Below are 17,307 nucleotides of genomic sequence, written 5' to 3' on the forward strand. Positions count from 1 at the left end.
TTGAAGTAACTTAACGCTACTTTCCTGTAGTCGATGCTAAATTAATATTGTTAGTTTTGAGATTGGATATGAATGCACAACATTAACTAGTAGGCTTATATCCTGTTCAAAATTCGCGTCACCACTGATTTATTGTTCTGCATAATTCCTACAATATAATTTTCTCGGAAATGGTTAAGTATATTTTGACGAAGAACATATATAAATCTGCAATAAAATTTGGTATTCAGTGACTGAACTCACTGAATGGAGTCTTTATAGACCAGTTCCATAAATTCCTGATATCTCTCTGATTACTAAATATCAGTTAATATAACGGGATGACACAACCTGGTCACAGGAGTAACTACTACTTTTACACAAAATAACATTACTGCCGCGACCAACTTGTATCATTTCCGTATCTTACCTGATGGTTAGTGATCAGTAGATTGTAACACTGGCTCTGTGATAAACTTTGGAATTTCTCTATGAAGTAGCATTTTAGGAATTAAACTACAGTTGAATTTTTTAAAGGAAAATACTTCTGAACGATTTATTTACAAAGAATCACTGAATTTTATCACATTTCCCCAGGCTTTAGTTAGTAGTATTGGTCCATCAAGTGCTGACTCCGTTTTCCTGGAGGCCGCTAGTATCGCTTGTTAACATTGTACCAGAAGGATTCTACAGAATTGCTAATGGCCAAGAGCATTAGGAAACTAGACGTACTAAAGACAAGACCAGAAGGTAATCGAGCGGGAGAACCAGTATCGGTAGCAAATAGTACTTGCTCGTAGTATTCAGCATCTATTTTTTCTCAAATGATCGGGATGCAAACAACAGAGAGAATAATTATTTCACAAGTAATAAAAAACTTCTGCTCTCTTCTTTTATTGTTAATTAAACAAGACGTCTCGATATTAAGATGCTTTGAAAATAATAATAATGCCAAATTATTTAATGGATGCTATGCATTTATTCTATGTCGCCATAATCAATAGGAATTAATTACTTAGTGTACAAATTATAATAAGTAATGTACGAAAATTTCTTTCTTCCAACACAAGTGTAATGTTTTTCTGCAGCGTATGCTATTTGTAAGTAAGCATCTCATATTTTACTATGACTTTCAACATTGAAGCGAATGAGAATGAAAACTGATTTGATTTTTCTTTCTGGTTCTTTGTCCAAACCAAAGGAGATAACTAGATAAGGGACAGAGGTTAAAGGAATGTTCAAGTGGTGAGGTCAATGCATATGCACCCCACAGATTTCAGTGAATTAGATCTTGTTGAACTACAAGCAAAAACGAGTAAAGATATTTTATTCGGAGCGCAGATTATTGCAACATACGGTATTTTGCAACTGGTAATTCTGTTGTCGAGAGACGTTTTGATAGTAGTTTCACTTGTAGCAACGACCCACTCACCGTTTGTTGACCTATAGCAATATCACTGTGTAGGGGGACCACTAGGAGGGCCAAGAATTTGAGCAAGGGGGCTTGGCCCCCCTTAGCTTCGCCACTGGGGCATACAGCAAGTAGCCGAAGCAGTGACCCACGCAGCACGTATATATTTCTCTTCTCCTCACCCAAAACCTAAAGCCTTCCTAAAAATTGATTTCAGGAACGCCTTCAACGAGTTATATAGAAACTCAATGCTATCAGCTGTTAAGAGATAATTTCCCTTCGATATTTCCTTATGTTCATCACAGCTATTCAGAAGCTAGCAATTTATATTATGGGAAGGACATCATTCTCTTACAAAGAGGAGTGCAGCAGGGCGATCTCTTAGGACCAGCTCTATTTGCAATAATCTTATAACCAATAGTCAATAAAATAAACACAGATCTAAATACTTGGTATTTAGACGATGGCTGTATTGCTGGAGACCCAGATGACGTTTTAAGCGCATTAAACACGATTCACGTACTAGCTAAAACAATTGGTCTACACCTCAACTTCTCAAAACGTGAGGTTAGTTTTCTCAGAGCAACAAAGGGGCAGACGCAGAAATATTTCACATTATACAGTGAAGCAGCTCCTGGAATTCAATTAATGTCACGGTCAAATGCTTATCTTCTCGGAGCTCCCCTTTCAACAGAAGCTCGAAGAACACTAATAATGGAGAAGACAGCCAAACTAGAATTATATTTCTCACGATTATCTCTGATCTCAGCACACTCCGCCTTCTACTTAGTAAAGTCTTCATTCAGTATTCCAAGAATATTATATTTTCTTCGATGCTCTTCAACATGGCAAGACGAAGACCTTCTAGAACATTATGACAACGCCATAAAATCTGGACTAGAGTCTATACTCAATTGTGCTCTGAAAGATAACAGTTGGCTCCAGGCTTCTCTTCCTGTTAGTAATGGCAGCTTGGGCACTCGTCGAACCTTAGATATAGCTATTCCAGTTTTTCTGGCCTCGCTCTACGGTTCCCGAAGCCTCATATGGGCATTACTTCAACAGGACCTTCACCCATTCATAGACTCAGAAATCACAGAATGCTCTTCTGCATGGGCTCTGCTAGTCAGCTCTGAACTTCCTTCACTAAGCACAAGGACAAAGCAATCATCATGGGATGATCCCATCATCAAATCGCACTTCTCCTACCTAATGAATTCAACCATAATCTAGAGGACAAATACAAACTATTCGTTGTCACATCTGTTGGAGCAGGTGATTGGCTTAAAGTCCTATCATCTTCTTCGCTAGCACTCCGTCTACCCAATGAAAGTTTCCGAATTGCTATAGCATTACGTTTAGGTGCACAGATTTGGGTACCTCATAAATGTTTCGTTTACTGGAGCCCAGTAGATGAAAGAGGACTACACGGACTTTCCTGTATAAAAAGTGCTGGCAGACACCCACGACATTCCATGGTTAACGAGTTAATAATGAGAGCTCTTATCTTAGCAGGGATACCATCAGTACGAGAACCAACTGGATGCAATCGATCAGACGGCAAGAGACCTGATGGATTAACATTGATACCTTCGAAAACAGGTAAAGCCTTGGTTTGGGACTTCACATGTGCCGACACGTTCTCTCCTTCCAATGTTCCTTTTTCATCGGTAGAGACACGATTTTGTGGTAAATAAAAATTCGCAATTTCATTATAAAAAAATACATGTAAAGCGGGATAAAATCGTGAATAAAAATTCGATGTAAGAACACTATATTCCTTGGCAATTACAATTAGTTACCTTTATTTCACCTTAATTTCCACTCATCAATCACCATGATATGAGCTTATGCATGATGACTATATCAAACAATATTTGAGGTTTTAAAAAATAACACTAAGCATCCTCACTGAATAAAAGTATCATTTAAAGAAAAAAAACACACACAGAGAACATTAATAGAAAAAAATAACTTTAGTGTTCACAGTTTACTTATGCAAATAACACTTACGCATTGTTTTAATGTTTTCCGGTGTTAAATTTGTTCTTTTGTAAGTAAGTATGTCATTGTAAGAAGAGAGAGCCTTCTCCACATCAACATTCGAAACTGATATGTACACTCATGTCCAAAATGATTATCGCATATCTATAATTGTTTTCTTGTAAGACATAATTTGATAATGCTTTTGTAGGATACTCTTAATACTGATACAATGTTTATAATCGGGAAATGAATATTTGTGGTAAATTTCATAGGGAAAGAATTATAAATACGAAAATTAGTATGAGTGAAACAAAATGTTGCTAAATGGACAAGAAAGTTTTATTTTCGTTTTATTGTTATTTACTGCTCTTTTGACACGAAATGTGTCACATACATGTCTTTGCCGATTATACACATACTAAAAATGTAAGAAATACGGGGCAAATTCGTTATCAAATTATTTCCTACAACAACATATTTATAGACATACGACAATAATTTTGTACACGAGTTTACATTAGTTGAAGACACTTTACAGCGATTTCTGAATGCTCATTTAACATACCGCACAACACTCTTTCCACACTATCCACTTCACCCGTAGATACCGTTTGGAGCTCGTATGTAAAATTTCAAAAATTCATGGTGGTCTGTTTTCTCAAAAATGAGACTTTTCATCACATTACATTGAAAAATTGTCACTTTTGAGTAAATTTCGTGGAATATCGGGACATGTTGCAAATTTCGCTAATTCGACTGAATTTCGCGTTTAATCGCGAGCGTTATATGGCCTAACAAATCGTAAAAAAATATATATTTTAGGTACACAACGTTTTCGCACAAAACTGATACATTTCGCGTTTTCGCGAGTCACCCAAAAGTCGTGTCTCTATTCATCGGTTCAAGCTGGTGCCATAGCTAGTAAAAAAGAAATAGAAAAGAGAACAAATATAGTAACCTAATTGACAAATACCAATCCGTAACTATAGCTGGGGAAACCAGTGACGCTTGGGGCAAAGAAGATCTCAATTTTATCAAGGAAATAGGTCAACGAATTACTCTTCTAACTGGATATAAGAGCCAGTTCCTTTTTAACACAACGTATAAGCATGGCCCTACAAAGAGGCAATGTTGCCTCAATTCGTGGAACTATACCACCAGGAATACAATTAGACGAAATCTTACTTCTATGAAAAATACCTCATTGAACAAACCCATCCATGGAATAGATAAGGAATCATCTTTCGAAGTACACCATGTTTCGTGGAATGAATTCCAAACAATGAGAAAACGGGCGTGTGCGATATTTCACCGCGAGGACAAACATATATATATATATATATATATATATATATATATATATATATATATATATATATATATATATATATACGGGGTAGTATCAGAAAGTTTCAAGACTAGCTTTGTAACACGCCAAGAGATGACAGCACAAGGCTGCTAGCACAGGTGAGTACCGATCTTCATACGTCAGTGTGCTAAGAGACATTATCCTGTGTACATCAGGAGCTGAGTAGCTGGTACTATTCCGACAGCGTGCATTACCACGTCTGCGATTTCATCATGGATAGCAAGTTAGAAAAACGAGCGAATGTGAAATTCTGTTTCAAACTAAACAAATCCGCCACAGAGACACTTGACATGAATTAGCAAGTATACGGTGATGCTGCAATGAGTCGTTCGCTGAATGTCCTCCCTCAGACGCCTTAAAACCTGTAGTAGAACTCATTACTGACAGTCTAGCCTCTAGGGACAAATTTGCGATGCCCAATGTCGTGAATATCGAAAAAGACGATGAGCATGCACTTGGTCGAGCTGCGGACCTGCCTCTCCTTTTTCGGTCATGGAGATGAAGGGCTCTTCCACTGTGAATACTGCTGCTTCTCTCAAGATCGTGCCCGTACATCCAAATTTTGTCACCGGTAATGATCCTCGACATGAAGGGCGAGTCATTTACGGCATGCTGATGGAGTTCTTCACAGATTTCGACACGGCGTTCCTTCTGCTCAGCCTAAGGACGAACTTGGCAGCAACACGGCACATGTTCAAATCACACGTGTGGAATGATTGCACTGTTCCGTATGGCACCGACATATAACAAAAATGTTGGGGATTGTTCTCCGACGATCCTCATGCACATGTTGAAGAATGGTTTCAACTTTTTCGGGTGTTGTGCTCGCTGAAGGCCATTCTTATCTCTCATCGTCTTCCAATGGTCTCCTTCTGCTCTTATAATGCGCTTGCCACTTGCAACGCCTCAAAAGAATCATTGTAGCATTGTATTACATTTGCCGAATCATGTCTGGTGTCTTTATATAACATTTTTCATACCTTCAATATTTCTTTTTACTTTAACTTCGTCTACGTTATCTATTACTATTTCGAAGTCCAGCTTCCTAACCCAGGACTCCTCAATGGATAGAAGTGTCAATCATTTTATTTATACATACCTGCGATGCTCATCAAAGCTTTCTTAATTATTTTTTTAAGCTTGGAAAATGAGCTCTTGGCAATGTTATTATATGTAGTACATAGTCAAGAAATCGGTCATAACATTAAAGGGATTAAATACACAGTATTTATTCACTCAAAAATGCACTTTCCCTCATCTAGTTTTCGAGAAGTCTGTACAATTTTCATTATTCTGATCATTCTTGCCACAACTGTCAGAGCCACGAGAGTGCATGCTCCTGGCAAACTTTCATTTTGGTCTCCTTTTCTGGTTTCTATAACTGACATTCTTACAGATTTTACAATAACTGAATTATGTTTTGCCCCATGGATCCAGGATATGATCAAGGGAAGAGCAAAACCACAGTTTGCCGCTTTATCCAGTGTAAAGAAAGTAGGATTGAAGCCCATTTTATTCAGTGTATACCTGAGCGTCAAGGGAGTGTTATAGCCAATACAGCCCTCCCCTTGGATCCGCACCTGTATATATATACGGGGTAATATCAAAACGTTTCACGGCTAGTTCTGTAACATGCCAAGAGATGACAGCACAAGGCTGCTAGCACAGATATAAGGAGCCTTAAGTTTCGTCTCTGGGTCAACAGCTGTTTCTAATTCTTTTCTGCATTGAGTTCAGATTAAGGAATATAATACCTCTAGGCTGGAAATTATTTATGTTAAAGTCTACCACACCTACAATTAGAAATAGGCAAATAAACCTCAGAACGGAAAGTAGCTTAGGTTACCATTGAGTTATTTTGAGTTTAACGTTCTTTCCAGCAGCGAGGCTACATGAGACGAAACCTACTGATTAACGTGGAATCCGAACCACTTGAACTCCCGCCGGTAATCGAACCCGGGTCTCCTAGCCAAAGTTAGGCTATAAATTATCTTAGAAGTAATTGTAGTATAAATAGAGTACACATTGAATCACAGATGTACTGCGTATTAAAATAAAGTTGAAAACATAGAAACTTTAAAATAATTACCCAACCAAGGAAGATCTGAACCAGGGTCATAATTTCAAAATATCCTCACCTGGGGCCACGTCTTTCTTTAATTTGGATTTTCAGCACAAACATATAAATAAATTTTATTACTTATTAAGACCCCTAGTAAAACGCTTTTCCCTCTTATCTTTTCTTAAAATACAGGGAAACTTGAAAAGCTGGCCCCCAAAAATGGAAAATGAATGATTCAGTTGTTTCATGTCAGTGCAACAGTTAATTATGTGACGAGATAGAGATTAATAAATAATTGTGATAATATTTTAATTTTTTAAATGATTTTGCATATTTTACAACTTCAACTTCTTTTGGAATAGCAATTGCTACTCCCTGTCGAACCAGGAAAACATCTCTTAAATACATACAAATTATAATTCTTCACATTAAAACTTGATAACTATTTGAAACTATTTTGTGTTTCGACAGTCTTATTCTAGGAGTGTGATATATAAAACAGAATTAGATGAGTTTTGAGCAATTAAACATACAATCATACACTTTAATCAAATATGAAAGTCTGACGGCAAGAAGTCACTGTTCCAAGCAGTACCATATGATTCATTCAATCCTTTTGACATGGGAAATGCTGTTTGGAAAGCAACAGAATCGCCTTGTTAAAGCATTCATGTCTATCAGTGTTCGTATTCTACTATGGAAATTTCACCCACATACACGCACACATACATACAAGAGAAAAAAAAATTATGAAAAGAAGAGCTCACGGCATGCTGGCACGGAAGTGCTGCCATTAAGTTCTTACTCTGCGTGGAAGATGAACCTTCCAATAAAATGTGTGCCACAATTGCAAAACTAGCATTGTTCAGTCAGTGCCAACCACGCCGATGGACCAAGTAACAGAGATTGCCTTACTACAGTAGACCTAGAGACGCCTCATGCACAATTCGAAACAAATACGAGGAATAACTGTCATTTGTGTCGAGCTTTACGTGTTACATGTTTCATACATGATACAAAATTGATCACTTTCATGGTGATTTCGGGAAAATAGCAAGTGTATTCTACGCAGAAATATAAAACTCTGTAAATATAAACATTGACAAGATTATAAATTGTTTTGAACTACACAATAGAATGGATTAAATATTACTTACAGCAGGCAAATAAGTAACTGCTTACTTACAGCCTAAAAGATGGGCCTATATAAACATATTCGTTTTTCTTTTTTCCGATTATGCTCTTTGCGTAGGAAATTGTCCAACAAATTTAAAAGTGAATAGCAATTTATTATTTTAACAAAAGAGACACTGACCAAAGCTTAAAACTTTATTTTAAATTATAATTTGTAACTGCTTCGGATATCTAGCATATCCTTCTTCAGACACGATCGAAATTAATGAAAATACAGACATATACAGTATATAAATGTTGTTTGTTAAAACAATTAATCCAAAGCCATGAATAGTCTTACTAGCAATTTATTAGTAGTATTTTACTGTTTCACATGGACACGAAATAATAAACAAGTACTGTATACTAACTTTGTAATTCTACAGATGTCTAAGCTGATGCTTGGTTGGTTAAGTACTAGGCTTGTCGAGAAAGCGTTACCCCCCACAGCGAACGCGGCCTAGGTGGCTACACGGTAATTTTAGTTTCACCAGAGTTGTAAATCATACTATGAGCCAGTCAGGGTTTCCAGGTCTTTTCTTTTCATTTCCCGCGCCAGAAGTGTAGAATGAGAATGAACTGCTTCAGTTGGTTTCTTGTGAGAATATATGAAGATTATCGAAGAAGTATTGGTGTTAGCTGCAGTTTCTTCTTATGTAAAGAAAAAAAGACGCAGAGGAAACTAAGTACAGACAAAGTAAACGACCAAAACAGCTTACTTTGTCTTAATCAAACTTGGAAAACAATTCAGTTGGTGTTAGATTGTTGCTTTTTCAATTTATTCCTACATCCATATTAATCTGTGTATCTGTATAAAAAGGATGTGTATGTATGTTAGGAATGGTATAGAGACGAGATGAAACTCAATACACTCTCGGTCTCGTCTCGAGTCGAAAAACATCGTATTAGTCTCGGTCTCGTTTCCATCAATATATGGAGCTCCTTCGTGACTAAGCGGTAAGCGTACGTGTCTTGGCGTGGTAGACCTGGATTCGATTCTAGGCAGGAGGTTAGGTGGTTAGGGTAGGGTGACCAAATCATCAACTAGAAAAAACGGGACAACTTTTTACTTTTGGATAGGTTGCTCCCCTAAATATATATTTTGGCTCTCCCTTCCCTATTTCTTTCTTTCTTTCTTTCTTTCTCTCTCTCTCTCTCTCTCTCTCTCTCTCTCTCTCTCTCTCTCTCTCTCTCTCTGTATCTCTCACAAAAAAGGCAAATTTACACTTTTTTCGTTTTAAAATCTATTGAAAAGGTTCTGGAATTAATTAAATAACAAGTAACTATCAGCAACTAACAAAAAATCAAATTTTGAAAACATTAGCTCTTCCATGTGACAGAAAAGTTTTAAAATATCCATGTTGCCCACCAACCTATGGTTGAGGTGAACAAGAAGACTGAAAATATATGAAACATTCATCAATATGTCAGCAACAAAATCTGTCACCGGCAGAATTTATAACGAACTACTCTCAACATCGGATTCCAACTCCCTTTATTTTCTTTTTCTTACTTTTAAACATTATTTAACTTAGAACTAGTTTTCTTTTTACTTTCAGTTTTATTGCTCTATACTTTGTTCCCCTTTCGTAAATGGCAGTATATTACATCTTAGTTAAATCACGGAAAAACTGTTCTGTTCTGATGACAGCGCCTCAGTCTTTCACCCCCAAAACAGAGAGTAAAAACAGTTTGTTTTTCATAAGACTTTCAGCCCGTTGCACTGTCGTCTGCAAGTCTTGGAGGGGGAGGCCTAGGAGGGAAAACAGTGCAACCACCACATCCAATATCGCAAACGTCGTAATGACGTTGCTCAGTAATTAGACATATTCCTATATAATTACATAGCTTAGAAAATAATAATATAAATTAGGAAATTTTAGATTGGAAAGTTTTTTGTACCCAGTGTACGTAAATACGGGACATTTTGGCGTCCCGGGAAAATTTTTCGGGACACCGGGAATGGTAGTGAAAAAAAACGGGACAATCCCGTTTTTACGGGACGGATGGTCACCCTAGGTTAGGGTCCCACGTTGAGCTGTAGTTCACGTCTGATGTAGCCTCGCTGATATAGTCGAAAGAGACGGAGCAAGAGGCATTTTTTTCTAAGATATCCTCTGTATCGAAAACAAATATTAGACCCCAATCAATAAATTCCAACATTTACACTACTTTATACTTTACTAGCTATGCGCGTGCCTTTGGAGAATGGGGTTCCGGATTCGAATCCTGTGGGAGATCATTGAAAAGTTTCAGCGCATAAAAGTTGTTTACATTCCACCTTAAACTGTAGGTTCACATCTTGTATAGCTTCGGTGCTGAAAGGACCGCTAAATTCCAAGCCACCAAGTATAAAATTTACATCATGATACTTTTAACCAATTCTCTGGTTTAATCTTTTAATTTTTTTCTTCTCATGATTTAGGCTAATTCTGAAATTCCTACTCTCTACCAATTTTAGCACCTTATTTTCAGTTTCAGAACAAAGTTGATAAAACACGAGCAATTGCAGTTAAAATAAATAAATAAAATAAAATTACATATCTTTCCCAGGAATATTTCTAAGCTGCATGGAAAGAAATGTCTGAAAACTGAAACATTATGTGTTTGTTTTACAAAACTAAATTTCGAAATAATTTGGCAACGTAGTTTTTCGGTCATTTCAAAGACTGGAAAGAGAATAAGATGTATTGAATCCCAATTTAAAATTATGATCTTTGCTGTTTAAAACATTTTCGATATACCTAAGTACCAAACTATTAGAGGTGGCATTTTCCGGCTTTCTCTTGTGCACACATCTATGGCTTAGACCACCTAAGGGCAACTGTTCCATCATCTAACATATCCACCCCATAAAATGCCGCATAGCAGGTCCTGGCCCTTTCGGGCTGTTGCGCCTTAAGGTTTGGTATATATTAGGTATATTGGAAGTTGGCACAACTGTAACAAAGTATTTATTACTAGCAGCGTTCACCCCGCTTCGCTGGGGTCACCCCGGAACGCAATAAACTTTGTTACTTAGATAATTTTTACTTTTTCGCTTTCAAGTGATATGATAAAAACCATAGAAGATTGCAGTAAATGTTAACATTATATCGCCTGTCATTTATGTTAACCCGCCGAGTGACACGGTCATGTGGGTTGCATATAAATACGGTTAGATTTAGCTATGATGAGCTAACAAAGGATTTCTACGTTATGGACACTTGAATGGTCAATTATCTCAAGACACTGGTAATTGAAAATTAAAGTGATATGATAAAAACCATCTAGGGTCCAAATCTTAATAACCCCCCAAAAATGAAAGAAATTGGTTCAGCCGTATTAGCGTGATGAGCTAACAAAGGATTTGTACGTTCTCTTTTATATATATAGATTATTATTATTATTATTATTATTATTATTATTATTATTCATAGTGAACATACAATTTAGCTCGATGCAGCTCTACTTAACGTATTAAATGAAATCATAAAATAAGAATATTCTTACCTTCTTCATTCTGAGAATTCCGTTCCATTCCCTCCTAGTCTGGAACAAATATCGCAGCCACTTCTCTCCACATGTTTATTTTTAAGTCACGATTCATGTATTAATAGTTCGGATCTCTTAAATTATATAGGCATTGCCTATTTTGTATTTCGATTATAAACGCCTCTGTGTTAAACACACTAACCATGATTGGAGATGTACACAGGACACGTTTTCAAACACAACTGAAAATTTCTCTTTGTGATCACACTTGTGGTTATCTGTTTGAGGGTGGAGTTCGAGCTTCGGAGATAGGGGCTCAAATTCAAGTTATTTCGTTGTTTCATCTTTTGCCTAAAGCAAAACATTTTGCTTATAGATTATCATGGCACCAGCTAACTGTCAATCAAGTGTATCACGAGAAATCACCGTGTTACATAGATTTTTCTGTGATTAGCTATTTTTCGGAATTTCCTTCTATTTTTGTGAATTTTCTTTTGTTATACACACACATACTTTATAATAGCAGAGTTCCATATTCTGCACAAAGCGTCTTCTAAGCAGCTGTTTCTTGCTACAATCCCCTTGCCTGGCAACACGTCTTTCCTTTCTGTCTTTCCTTTTGAAATCTTTTAAACAGCAGGCGGTCTATTGTTCCGACTTGCACCAAATACGCTCGAGCCGACGTTTTTTCAGCGATTTTATTGCTTTCGCGTTCATGTTTAGCCGCCCAGATTTAAATACATGGTCAGCGTATTCCAAGAGTACGCATGAGCAATAAATACGCTTTGCGATCGCTTCAAATAGCCGCCTATTAAAGTGCAGCATCCCTTTCATCAGCGAGGCTATATGAGATATGGACCTATTGCTTAATCCGAACCACATGAATTCCCAAGGGGAATCAAACCCGTGTCTCTAACGCCAAGGTGCATACGCAAACCATGTAGCCACGAGGGAGGTCCCTAAACTCATACTTTTCATTGAATGTATCTATATATAGTTGCAGATCTCGTCAATTTCAAATCTCAATTTATAATCTTGTCAACAGAAAATTGCAAATATGCAGTCCTCGAAATCACGAATTAAACTTACACATGTTCATTTTCTCTACGGATCCTGTTCAGGCTTACTTTTTTTTAAAACTTTAAACAAACAAAAAAATATTTCGCCATTTCAATGGAAAAAAACAGTATACCAACAAGAATATTTCTGGGAAAATGCTTTGAAATAACTAAATATGTTATTTATTAAATGCTTACAAGAACTTGAAACTACCATGAAAAGGTACAGGGGATAAAAGAGTACTGAAAAAGTCATTTGCTTTTGCCACTGATTTAGTTTCCGAAAATGAAATGGAGTCTTGCATTTCGACACCCTTCATTTCCGGATGAAATAAAAAAAGCTGAATTATACATGTCCTCTCTGTCGTCAATTCTACGGTCTGTCCAGAGTAATGTTGTGGGTCTCGTAGTGAACTGATTTGTGTTACTGAGAACTTACAAGATACCTGAAAGAAAACTCGAGGTATTGAAAAAAACTTTTTTCAGTGAATTTAACCTAAATTCGTGAGATCAAAAGAGAATTATTTCTATCATGAAACAAAGCCAATGATACACTTTTTTTTTTTTTTTTTTTAAGTAAAAACAACACATTCAGTAAGCTATAGTCATTGATGAATCGCATTTTGCTACCCACTCTATTATTTATATCGCATTTCTGTGATTTTCAACACCACCAGTGTCATTTATAATGTTTTTAACAGGCTGATAACATGGTGTCAAGTAAATTGTTTCGTATAACCTTGGAGATTCCTTTGAGAGATGTGGTGTCTCCAAATTACTTTTCAAAATGTTGATCAACAAGAGTTGTGTATCTAGCAAAGATCTTAAAAATGATTAGATTGTTAATTCTTGCTTTCATATCTTCGTAGAACTAGCTCAAATTCTCCACAAAGTTTACTGCTTCAATATCTATAGAATCGTATCTACAATTTTATTATGTTGATCACAAACACATTGCGTACAGTGTTGAATTCAGGCATGTTCAGGAGGGGTAAGTGCCCCCCCTAGAATATCTATAATTACACATGCATTGGAATATTTGTTTTGTTTTGTTTAATTTTTCAGAGATAAAAGCAAAGATTTTTGTTTTGTTTTAAAAGAAAATTACCTTCTTTTTTTTCAACCTAATTGTTCTAATTAACAAACCTCGTTCTCGAATCAAGTCGAAGTTAAAAAAAAATAATAATAATAATTGGAAATTAGATACAGACGCACACAAACGCTTTACAACGTTACTTATGGAAAAATGGCTATATGCTGATTATTGCAATCGACCAAACAATACCAAGTCGCGAGTTTGGTTGCGACAGATTCATGTTGCTCTATTTCAATCTAGAACAGAGCTCCTCTTAAATTTTCATGCCCCCTTTGTACAAAAGTCTGAATTCAACACTGATTGCGTAATTGCATATAAATATCAATCTACTAACACAGAAAAGTTCGTCTCACTCGCTATCATCAGTTCATCTCACTAGCTAACTAGAGTCTGTATTTTCTAATATATATTTTACATTTAAGTAAAATATTTTAAAAGATTTTGCGCTCTGAGTTGCCCAAATATTTTCTTGAACGAGTATATACAAATATACAGGGTGTTTCAAAAAACACCGACAACGTTTCCGAGGTGATTCCTGACACCAAGATAAGATAAAAAGTAAACCAACCTGGGTACACAAATACTTCCGTTCGGCGTTATAACCAGGTGAAAATTTGTTGGAAAAATGCAAAAACGTGCAATAGCTCGAGAGCAACATGTCGGAAAGAAGTCGGGTAAAAGGAAAAGTCCATTACTTTTAGTCGTAGATTCCATTAATGCACAATTCGATGTGGTGTAAGGGCGGCGCAAGGGTGACCCCAAAGAAGCGTCACAGCAAGTATTGGCCAGAGATGATGAAGTTGAACATGGAACTTCCACTGGATCCAGACGTATATATTCATTTGATGATTTTTTGCCAATACCAATAGATTTATATTTCAAATATATTACGGTGTTGACGAAAAATATATGTAACTTCAATGAATACGTAGTTTTTTTTAATCTTCTTTACACGAAACTGCTGTTTATTATCTGTCCCTGTAGAAACACAACTATTTTAAAGTTAATGAATAAATTTGAAATCTTAATGGTGTTGAAGTTTCTTTCCATATGTAAAGCATGGGGTAATCCCTGACTGTCATTACAGAACAGTGTGGGAAATAACGGTCAATTGAGTATGCTCATATTTTCGTTTTTAGCTTGGCAATGAAATAAGAGATGTATTTTGAAATTGGTCACAATAAACAAGACAGAATTACCTATAGGATCTACTTATCGCGGAAACCTTTCGTGCTTTAGGAGCTAGATTATAACGATTTTTGCTTAGGTGACCGTCATTCCCCCATCCTCCCCTATCTCTGCTGTTTTCAAAACTTAAACAATATACAACGATTTTTATCGTTGAAATATTATACAGGGTGAGGCGTAAGTCCGTTAACACCTCTGTAACACACGAAGGGCTTGGTGTTCACATTCGGTTGATGGTATATGTTGCTCGGGTGGGTAATGGACCTATTGCAAGACATGGTTGCCCTGGCGGCCATCTTGAAAGACGCCATCTTGGATCCAACTTTGGATATTTAAACGGGAAGGGGGCGTGTAGAGTATCACTTGACACGAGCTCGATTTCAGGGAAACAGTGGTGCAGTTCATTTTCATCTACTGTTATTGGTTAAGAAGTTATTGCGTTACGAAGGGTAAAAATTTCGCATTACATCATGTTTTTCTCTGTTGTTTTGGGTGTGTCGCTAACAATCCTAAAACGAATCGAGATCGTGGAGAACAGTGCTGGACAATCTGCCAGGGTTATTACGGCTGAGTTAAATGCATTCCACGTAGAGGAGAACATCTCACACGTTGCAGTGTTCAAGTTGTTGAAGAAGTTCCATCGGACGTGCTCGGTGCACGACAAGGATCGATCTGGACGCCCACGGACCGCTGCTGCCAACGACAAGGCGACAGAAGTGTTGGCTGCTGCTGTGAGAAGCCCAAAACGCAGTTCTCGTCATGTGGCATTCATAACAGGAATCTGTCAGCGATCAGTGCTACGGGTGCTGCATGTGAATAAGTGACACCCATACAAGCTGCAACTCCACCCGTGGTTAACAGAGGATGATCCAGATAGGCGAGCGCAGCTTGTCGAATGAACCACAAAAAGGTGTGAGGAGGATCCCATATTCCCACGTGTTCTTTTCAGTAATGAAGCATTATTTTTCGTCCACGGAGAGGTCAATAAACAAAATCTCAGACACAAACCCAGATTGGCACCAAGACAGCAAAGAGGTGGGTGGAGAAAAGGTGATGATATGGTGTGGGATTTGGGGGACGCGCATTATTGGACTGTACTTCATCCACGGCACCCTGACTGGTGAGAAATATCGTGATCTGCTCCAGGATAATGTGTTCCCTGCTCTCTTGAATGAAGACGGTGATTTCCCATCCTTTTTCCAGCAAGATGGTGCTCCACCTCATTATGTGTTATGTTCACGTCAATGGCACGATAGACAATTTCCGGGACATTGGATAGAGAGACGGGGACCGATAGTGGCCAGCATGATCCCCAGATCTTACGCCGCTTGACTTCTTCCCCTGGGGCCATATGAAGAACATGATTTATCAAGAACCCATCCGTGATATCCACCATCTGATGCAGCGAATTCTGCAATGCTGTGAAACCGTCCACTCGAACATGCTGTTGTGAGTCCATGCGGATTGGCAGAGGCGCCTTGCAGTGTGTCTTGCTGAAGAAGGACAGCACATAAAGCGCATACTGTAATGCCAAATTTTCAACCTTTCTGACGCAATAACTTCTTAACCAAAAACGGTAGGTTAAAATGGACTGCACTACTGTTTCCCTGAGATCGAGCTCGTGTCAAATGATACCCTACATGCCTCTTTCTATTTAAAAATCCAAAAAACTTGGATCCAAGATGGCCACCAGGGCAACCATGCCTGCAATATGGTCCATTACCCACCCGAACTACATATACCATAAACTGTATGTCAACGCCAAGCCGTTCGTGTGCTACAAAGGTGTTATCCGACTTGTGCTTCAGCCTGTACATAATTGTTTATTTTTCTTTTTCAATTTTTGGTAACATACCCAAGGAATTCTACAGTTATGGGAGGAGGCAGCCCTTGCGCCGCTACTGCACCACAACCTGCTGTGCATTAATGGATTCTACAACTGGAAATACTATACTTTCCTTTTTGCCAGACATTTAGTTCTCGAGTTATACCTGTTTTTTTGCATTTTTCCGACAAATTTTCGACTGATCATAGCACCGAAAGAAGCACCTCTACGCCCAGGTTAACTATAAGTCGTGTCTTGGTGTCGTGTCTTGACGTGTCAGGAATCACCTCCCAAACGTTGTTGGTGTTGTTTTGAAACACCCTGTATACAAAACGAATTATGTCATTGATATATAGCACTCACTGGAAGATCCATGCAATAGAGATAAATCTTAAAACTGAGAAATTTTACGTACGTCAACAGAAAGAAAAGGCCTGATTTAGTGCTTTGTTGACTTAAAAACTGTCGCGGTCGTCTCCTGGTAAATATTACGTGTAAGGTGGGTTGCATCTGTCCAGCGTTTGTTAAACCTGCAGAAATGTTGGACTCGACCTAATGGAGCTATAGTAATTAGGGGTGCGAATACTTATATGGCTGACTGTACCTTTAATTAAGAATATACTCATTCTTCTTTTTACATATTTGTTCCGAACTACTTTATACAAAAGAAAAGAAAATGATGATAA

General features: G+C 37.5%; 1 protein-coding gene across 2 annotated transcripts in view; it reads right to left on the reverse strand.

The window, feature by feature from the left end:
* The window catches only part of Root (ciliary rootlet coiled-coil, rootletin), a 533,338-nt gene that overhangs the window by 436,244 nt on the left and 79,787 nt on the right, over positions 1–17,307 (reverse strand). The gene's annotated exons all lie outside the window — the stretch shown is intronic.

The sequence above is a fragment of the Thermobia domestica genome, chromosome 5, assembly GCF_964235325.1.
Source record: "Thermobia domestica chromosome 5, izTheDome1.hap1.1, whole genome shotgun sequence".
NCBI lineage: Eukaryota > Metazoa > Arthropoda > Insecta > Zygentoma > Lepismatidae > Thermobia > Thermobia domestica.